Source organism: Osmerus eperlanus, chromosome 2 (assembly GCF_963692335.1).
Source record: "Osmerus eperlanus chromosome 2, fOsmEpe2.1, whole genome shotgun sequence".
NCBI classification, from domain to species: Eukaryota; Metazoa; Chordata; class Actinopteri; order Osmeriformes; family Osmeridae; genus Osmerus; species Osmerus eperlanus.
Window position 1 is genome coordinate 10,969,156 of NC_085019.1, and position 9,827 is coordinate 10,978,982.

Below are 9,827 nucleotides of genomic sequence, written 5' to 3' on the forward strand. Positions count from 1 at the left end.
TGCTACGTCAGTTTATTTTGCATAAATGAAGCATGCAAATGCAGCATGCATTGTTTAGTAGAACAAGAGGCCCTAAAGAGATTCACTGGGGAAGATGACAATAGGAACTAGAGAGGGTACTATTTCTGGGGAAACTTTGGGGTGTCCTCTTGTATTTTTGTACGCCCTTCGACTGGTTAGCTTATGCGATTCCCACACAGCAGAAGTCTAGTAGTTAGCTAGCTCTAGAATTTACCGGGGCTAGGTCTGAATCTAGGAGCAAAACGAAGCACAGCTGCCAGCAGGTAGCAACGCTAGTGCTAAATAAGTATTTAGCTGGTTGGCTCCATGACGCCGGGTAAGTAGGGCTTGTGAGATTGCTCACCAAAAGAACGAAGGGGAACCCACTTGTCTAGAACGAAGGGGAACCCACTTGTCTAGCAGATTAAGACATGTTTGTAGGTACCTAGCGAAAAGTAGCCTCAACTTTCCTAGACTTTTAGCTACGGTACTAATGCTGAGGGCTCGCTGATATCGCTGTCTGTCTTACTAGAATGTCGTATCTATGCGTCGTTGCTAACGTGTGATGACGTTGTGATGTTAGGCTAGCACTGAGTTCCTTTGTGCCACATGTGGCACTTTTTGCCACAAAAACGTAATTCAAGCCTAAACCATGCAACGGAACGTAAATCCCAATAGAAGCAATGCAATCGCTAACAAGACAAACCTTTTGACACCGGCGTTCTCTATGTAGTCCAAATATTGAGGGATCCTTAGGGGTGGGAAAAGAATAATAACTAGAGAGGATACAATTTCTGGGGAAATTGTAGGGTGTGCTTGCTTGCGTCGGTTGCAGGTGCGTCTGTCCCCTTAAGTTTTTCTCTTCTAGTGACATTTTTCAAGCATTTAGCCTACTCGTATTGCGTAATTCATTAAGAACCCCCTTTGAAACAAGCTACTGTAACAACGTTGTCACCGGCAGTATTTCAGATGGAATCGCGATTCAAACAGTACCATCTGCTAACTGAAAATATGCCCCCAAAAACGTAAATAAGCTTGACATCTATTTAGGGAGAATTGGCTAATTCAAAAGAGGTTTGCTACGAGCAAGGTAGTTGCGGTGGCTAGCCAAACTTCACTGAGTGAGGGGATTGTTTGAAAGCGCCGGAAATGAGAATGTTTCTTTTGACATAAAGTTTAGGCTGTGGCACTAAAGCCAGCGACGCACCACACAAGCTTGAGTTTAAATACATTATTTAATGTTGCATTACTGACTGTACATGCAAGTCTTGATTTGCTTAAATGTACATGTATGATGCTGCTAGTACACCACGATACAGCACAATACTCGCTGTGCAACAGCACATCTATGCACGTTGTATCCATGCGTCGTTGCTAACGTGTGCTGACGTTGTGACGTAGGCTAGCACTGAGTACCCTTTGTTGACACAAGGCACTTTTTGCCACAAAAACTTAAGTTCAGCCTAAACCGTGCAACGGAACGTAAATCTCAATAGATGCAACGCAATCGTGACCAAGACGAACATTTTGAGACCGACGTTGTCTATGTAGTCCAAATATTGAGAGATCTTTAGGGATGGGAAAATAATAATAATAAATATAGCTGCAAGCAGCAATGGTGGATTCCTCCTTCAAAATGGCAAAATGTTGTAAAATTGACATAATAGATAGTTACACTAGGATTAACCAGAAGACTTGAAACTGTAATTTCTGTCATAATAAAAATTTAAAAAAGTTTATACCTTATCCTGGATTAGAACCCACCACCCTTCGCACATCAGCACTGCGTCTCATCCTACAAAGCCATTCGCAGACGTAGACATTTGATTGTTCAGTTTTTGTATCAGGAAATAAGACATTTCTCCAATGGCAAGCATTGTCAGATTTGGTTAAAGTTCAAACAACTGTAATTTAGTCCTATTTGAATATGGGACATAAAAATGGGACAACGGGATGACTGGGTTGCTGCTGTAAAGAATAGCTTACTCGTAGTGCTTTAAAAAGGTTGTTTGGGGTGCCATAACTTGTCATGGAAGGGAATTTCAAATCATGCCTAGCATCAGTGGCGATTTGTCCTGGCTTAGGTTACTGAAATGAATTTGTGCAACAGGCAAGGGATCCACCTGAACAATCAATATACTTCATTAAAGCTAACTTGGTTGTGAATCTGACACTACCATGCATAGACTCCAAGTAGCTAGCTACTGTGCTAAACCTGTCTTGTTTTGCAGTGGTTTACACAGTCTCGCTAAACAGATGATCGGAGTGTTGTTATGGGCTCAAATAAACACTCATTGCTATGTTTTACAACCGGAGGATTGACCGGAAGACTAGACACCGTTCTGTCCAAAAATTGCCTTTGACTGGTTTTGAACCTACAACCCTACATTTACCAGCACAACATCTCATCCAATTGAGCCATTCCCAGATCTGGACTTAGCTATGTTCAGTAACTGGATAATAAAATAAGGCAAGCATTGTCAGATTTGGTCGAAGCTCAAACAGCTGTAATTCAGTCATATTTTCACATATCAAGGTGAAACTTTGCAGGGTACTTCAGGGGGGTGTCACCTTAAACCATATTAGGTTTGAAAAACCATCATTCAAAATGACATTTGATTTAGTGACACAAACATATTGAGGCAATGTGGACATTTACATAAATACACCCCTTTCAGCCGTTTTGTATTTGATTCAACTGTCTTAAGTAACATTTTTAAATACATCAATGATACATATCTGTACAAAATTCTAAGTCATTTAGATTTTGGTTCAAGAGAAGAGGAATTTTGAAGGTTTCCCAAATTATCACTGTACAGGAAAATCCATCATGGTGGACCTTATGGGTCCTTGAGGCTTTTTTGTTCCTCATGAAAAATGAGGCGTGCACACCAAGTTTCAGAAGAATTGGAGCAATGGGGTGGAAATGCCATCACTCTGAAAAGTGGACATTTGGGCGTAGCCTGTGGCGCCCCCTATGGTCTGATGTGGGCCAGTCTGTGTTTGGGCGGTATTTGTGGCATGTTGTATCAATATGCCAAATTTCAAAACTTTTTACTAATGTGTTCATGAGATAAATTACTATAATCATAATAATAAATATAGCTGCAAGCAGCAATGAGGTGGCCAAGCAGTCGAATGACCCATAAAACATGTTGTACATCTTCAGAAGAGGGTCACGAGTACACACAACAAGTTTGGTGTGAATCCATCAAAGATTTGCTGAGATACGACCCAACTTCCTGTTTGCTGGCTTAACGGCACATTTTGATTGGCCGTACCGGGCAAACGGTTTTGAAAATCCAAAAAACATATGATGGCTTTTGTGAGGCTTGGTCTGAAGATGATCTCTGCCAAATTTGGTGAAGATTGGAAAACATTTGTAGGAGGAGTACAGAAAAAACGTTTTTCCAGTCATTCAAGATGGCGGCCGCATCAATTCGGCTGTTATCACAAGTTATCATGTGTCACACACGGGATGTCCCAAGATATCATGAGACAAAGGAATCACTTAATAAAGGCAAACGAATCAACAGTTATTGGCCAAAACACATTTTTGCATCCTGCGGCCACGCCCAGTGATCACATGACACCAAATTGTTTGGACATCCTCAGATGAGGGTTCCGAGTCTTCATACCAAGTTTGGTGTTGATTTCTCAAGGATTGGCTGAGATATGACCCAACTTCCTGTTTGGTGTCTTTGCTGCCGATTTTGATTGGCTCTACCGGACAAACGGTTTTGAAAATCAAAAATCTTTGGACAACTTCTGTGAGGGTTGCTCTGACGATGATGTGTGCCAATTCTGGGGAAGATTAAAGAAAAATTGTAGGAGGAGTAGGCTTTCAAAGGTTTTTGCTAAAACCGGAAATGGCGGAAAATCTATATAACCTGAAATTGACGTCATAGGATGTGTTGAACTCGTCTCGATCCAGGGAATCCAACGGTACCTCATTTCTGAAAATCGGTCATACGGTTCAAAAGTTACGTGTGTAAACACAAGTCCAACTTTGACCAGTTGGTGGCGCTAGAGTGCTCCAATGAGAGACATGAAACTTGGTGAATATAAAGAGGGGACTGTGCTTAATGAGTGTGCCAAAATTCACAACTTTTTACCATATGGTTCTAGGGGCTGCCATAGACTCCAATGGCAGAAGAAGTGTAATAATAAATATAGCTGCAAGCAGCAATGGAGGGGCCAAGCAGTCCAGAGCAGGACATGGCTTCCATAGCACTTGTGCAACAATTAAGTCACAACAACCTGTTGCACTCATGCAACACACCAAGTTTGGTTGAAATATATGTTTGCGTTCAAGAGTACTGATAGTTCAAAGTTATTTTTCTGGTATAACACTGCAGGCCTCCTCTGCTCCTCATGGGAACGATGGAACCCAAGTTTGGTGACAATCGCGCAAATGGTTGCTGAGATATGCTCTTGCGCCTCGTTTGGCGGCTTCGCCACCGCTTTTGATCGTCTCTACCGAACAAACGTTTTTGAAAATTGAAAATTCATGTGATTGCTTTTGTGAAACTGGGTCTAAAGATCATCTTTGCCAAATTTAGTAAACATTGGACAAAAATTGGGGCGTGCAAAAGGTTTTTACACTTTTCCATGAAATCCAAAATGGCGGCCACGTCCATTCGAATTTTATGAAAAGTTATTAATAGTCAGGCTTTATATCTCACAAGACATCAACAGACAAAAAAATTACTTTATTAAGGTAAACACTTCAACCGTTATTAGCCAAAACGCGTTTATGCTTCCGGCCACGCCCCCTTTTAGTCACATGACACAATTTTTGGAGGACATCCTCAGAATAAGGTTCCGAGGCGGCGTACCAAATTTAGTTTCACTGCCTCAAACAACTGCTGAGATATGACTTCACTTCCTGTTTGGCGGCTTTTCTGCTGATTTCTATTGGCTGTCACGGACAAACGGTTGTGGGTATCAAAATGCTCTACCATAACTTTTGTGCGGCTTGGTCTGAAGAGCATATCTGGTAATTTTGAAGAAGATTTGACAAAGATTGTAGGAGGAGTAGGCTTTTAAAGGTTTTTGATAAAACCGGAAATAGCGGAAAATCTATATAACCGGAAATTGACCCCATAGGGTGTGTTGAACTCGTCTTGGTCCAGGGAATCCAATGGTACCTCATTTTTGAAAATGGGTCATACGGTTCAAAAGTTGCGTGTGTAAACACAAGTCCAACTTTGACCCATTGGTGGCGCTAGAGTGCCCAAGTATGGGACATGAAACTTTGTGAATTGGACCAGGGGACTGTCCCTAATGAGTGTGCCAAATTTCACAACTTTCGACTAAGCGCTTCTAGGGCCTGCCATAGACACCCAGTCTTAAGAAGTATAATAATAATAATAATACTAACAATAACAATAGGTGCCTCGCAGCTTCGCTGCTTGGCCCCTAAATATAGCTGCAAGCAGCAATGGAGGGGCCAAGCAGTCCAGAGCAGGACATGGCTTCCATAGCACTTGTGCAACAATTAAGTCACAACAACCTGTTGCACTCATGCAACACACCAAGTTTGGTTGAAATATATGTTTGCGTTCAAGAGTACTGATAGTTCAAAGTTATTTTTCTGGTATAACACTGCAGGCCTCCTCTGCTCCTCATGGGAATGATGGAACCCAAGTTTGGTGACAATCGCGCAAATGGTTGCTGAGATATGCTCTTGCGCCTCGTTTGGCGGCTTCGCCACCGCTTTTGATCGTCTCTACCGAACAAACGTTTTTGAAAATTGAAAATTCTTCTGATTGCTTTTGTGAAACTGGGTCTAAAGATCATCTTTGCCAAATTTGGTAAACATTGGACAAAAATTGGGGCGTGCAAAAGGTTTTTATACTTTTCCATGAAATCCAAAATGGCGGCCACGTCCGTTCGAATTTTATGAAAAGTTATTAATAGTCAGGCTTGATATCTCACAAGACATCAACAGACAAAGAAATTACTTTATTAAGGTAAACACTTCAACCGTTATTAGCCAAAACTTCCGGCCACGCCCCCTTTAAGTCACATGACACAATTTTTGGAGGACATCCTCAGAATAAGGTTCCGAGGCGGCGTACCAAATTTAGTTTCACTGCCTCAAACAACTGCTGAGATATGACTTCACTTCCTGTTTGGCGGCTTTTCTGCTGATTTCTATTGGCTGTCACGGACAAACGGTTGTGGGTATCAAAATGCTCTACCATAACTTTTGTGCGGCTTGGTCTGAAGAGCATATCTGGTAATTTTGAAGAAGATTTGACAAAGATTGTAGGAGGAGTAGGCTTTTAAAGGTTTTTGATAAAACCGGAAATAGCGGAAAATCTATATAACCGGAAATTGACCCCATAGGGTGTGTTGAACTCGTCTTGGTCCAGGGAATCCAATAGTACCTCATTTCTTTAAATTGGTCATACGGTTCAAAAGTTGCGTGTGTAAACACAAGTCCAACTTTGACCCATTGGTGGCGCTAGAGTGCCCAAGTATGGGACATGAAACTTTGTGAATTGGACCAGGGGACTGTCCCCAATGAGTGTGCCAAATTTCACAACTTTCGACCAAGCGCTTCTAGGGCCTGCCATAGACACCCAGTCTTAAGAAGTATAATAATAATAATAATAATAATAATAATACTAACAATAACAATAGGTGCCTCGCAGCTTCGCTGCTTGGCCCCTAAATATAGCTGCAAGCAGCAATGGAGGGGCCAAGCAGTCCAGAGCAGGACATGGCCTCCATAGCACTTGTGCAACCAATTAAGTCACAACAACCTGTTGCACTCATGCAACACACCAAGTTTGGTTGAAATATATGTTTGCGTTCAAGAGTACTGAGAGTTCAAAGTTATTTTTCTGGTATAACACTGCAGGCCTCCTCTGCTCCTCATGGGAACGATGGAACCCAAGTTTGGTGACAATCGCGCAAATGGTTGCTGAGATATGCTCTTGCGCCTCGTTTGGCGGCTTCGCCACCGCTTTTGATCGTCTCTACCGAACAAACGTTTTTGAAAATTGAAAATTCATCAGATTGCTTTTGTGAAACTGTGTCTAAAGATCATCTTTGCTAAATTTGGTAAACATTGGACAAAAATTAGGGCGTGCAAAAGGTTTTTACACTTTTCCATGAAATCCAAAATGGCGGCCACGTCCGTTCGAATTTTATGAAAAGTTATTAATAGTCAGGCTTGATATCTCACAAGACATCAACAGACAAAGAAATTACTTTATTAAGGTAAACACTTCAACCGTTATTAGCCAAAACACGTTTATGCTTCCGGCCACGCCCCCTTTTAGTCACATGACACAATCTTTGGAGGACATCCTCAGAATAAGTTTCCGAGGCGGCCTACCAAATTTAGTTTCACTGCTTCAAACAACTGCTGAGATATGACTTCACTTCCTGTTTGGTGGCTTTTCTGCTGATTTTGATTGGCTGTCACGGACAAACGGTTGTGGGTATCAAAATGCTCTACCATAACTTTTGTGCGGCTTGGTCTGAAGAGCATATCTGGTAATTTTGAAGAAGATTTGACAAAGATTGTAGGAGGAGTAGGCTTTCAAAGGTTTTTGATAAAACCGGAAATAGCGGAAAATCTATAAACCGGAAATTGACGCCATGGTGTGCATTGAATTCGGCTTGATCCAGGGAATCCAATGGTACCTCATTTTTGAAAATGGGTCATACGGTTCAAAAGTTGCGTGTGTAAACACAAGTCCAACTTTGACCCATTGGTGGCGCTAGAGTGCCCAAGTATGGGACATGAAACTTTGTGAATTGGACCAGGGGACTGTCCCTAATGAGTGTGCCAAATTTCACAACTTTCGACTAAGCGCTTCTAGGGCCTGCCATAGACACCCAGTCTTAAGAAGTATAATAATAATAATAATAATAATAATACTAACAATAACAATAGGTGCCTCGCAGCTTCGCTGCTTGGCCCCTAAATATAGCTGCAAGCAGCAATGGAGGGGCCAAGCAGTCCAGAGCAGGACATGGCCTCCATAGCACTTGTGCAACCAATTAAGTCACAACAACCTGTTGCACTCATGCAACACACCAAGTTTGGTTGAAATATATGTTTGCGTTCAAGAGTACTGATAGTTCAAAGTTATTTTTCTGGTATAACACTGCAGGCCTCCTCTGCTCCTCATGGGAATGATGGAACCCAAGTTTGGTGACAATCGCGCAAATGGTTGCTGAGATATGCTCTTGCGCCTCGTTTGGCGGCTTCGCCACCGCTTTTGATCGTCTCTACCGAACAAACGTTTTTGAAAATTGAAAATTCTTCTGATTGCTTTTGTGAAACTGGGTCTAAAGATCATCTTTGCCAAATTTGGTAAACATTGGACAAAAATTGGGGCGTGCAAAAGGTTTTTATACTTTTCCATGAAATCCAAAATGGCGGCCACGTCCGTTCGAATTTTATGAAAAGTTATTAATAGTCAGGCTTGATATCTCACAAGACATCAACAGACAAAGAAATTACTTTATTAAGGTAAACACTTCAACCGTTATTAGCCAAAACTTCCGGCCACGCCCCCTTTAAGTCACATGACACAATTTTTGGAGGACATCCTCAGAATAAGGTTCCGAGGCGGCGTACCAAATTTAGTTTCACTGCCTCAAACAACTGCTGAGATATGACTTCACTTCCTGTTTGGCGGCTTTTCTGCTGATTTCTATTGGCTGTCACGGACAAACGGTTGTGGGTATCAAAATGCTCTACCATAACTTTTGTGCGGCTTGGTCTGAAGAGCATATCTGGTAATTTTGAAGAAGATTTGACAAAGATTGTAGGAGGAGTAGGCTTTTAAAGGTTTTTGATAAAACCGGAAATAGCGGAAAATCTATATAACCGGAAATTGACCCCATAGGGTGTGTTGAACTCGTCTTGGTCCAGGGAATCCAATGGTACCTCATTTTTGAAAATGGGTCATACGGTTCAAAAGTTGCGTGTGTAAACACAAGTCCAACTTTGACCCATTGGTGGCGCTAGAGTGCCCAAGTATGGGACATGAAACTTTGTGAATTGGACCAGGGGACTGTCCCTAATGAGTGTGCCAAATTTCACAACTTTCGACTAAGCGCTTCTAGGGCCTGCCATAGACACCCAGTCTTAAGAAGTATAATAATAATAATAATACTAACAATAACAATAGGTGCCTCGCAGCTTCGCTGCTTGGCCCCTAAATATAGCTGCAAGCAGCAATGGAGGGGCCAAGCAGTCCAGAGCAGGACATGGCTTCCATAGCACTTGTGCAACAATTAAGTCACAACAACCTGTTGCACTCATGCAACACACCAAGTTTGGTTGAAATATATGTTTGCGTTCAAGAGTACTGATAGTTCAAAGTTATTTTTCTGGTATAACACTGCAGGCCTCCTCTGCTCCTCATGGGAATGATGGAACCCAAGTTTGGTGACAATCGCGCAAATGGTTGCTGAGATATGCTCTTGCGCCTCGTTTGGCGGCTTCGCCACCGCTTTTGATCGTCTCTACCGAACAAACGTTTTTGAAAATTGAAAATTCTTCTGATTGCTTTTGTGAAACTGGGTCTAAAGATCATCTTTGCCAAATTTGGTAAACATTGGACAAAAATTGGGGCGTGCAAAAGGTTTTTATACTTTTCCATGAAATCCAAAATGGCGGCCACGTCCGTTCGAATTTCATGAAAAGTTATTAATAGTCAGGCTTGATATCTCACAAGACATCAACAGACAAAGAAATTACTTTATTAAGGTAAACACTTCAACAGTTATTAGCCAAAACACGTTTATGCTTCCGGCCACGCCCCCTTTTAGTCACATGACACAATCTTTGGAGG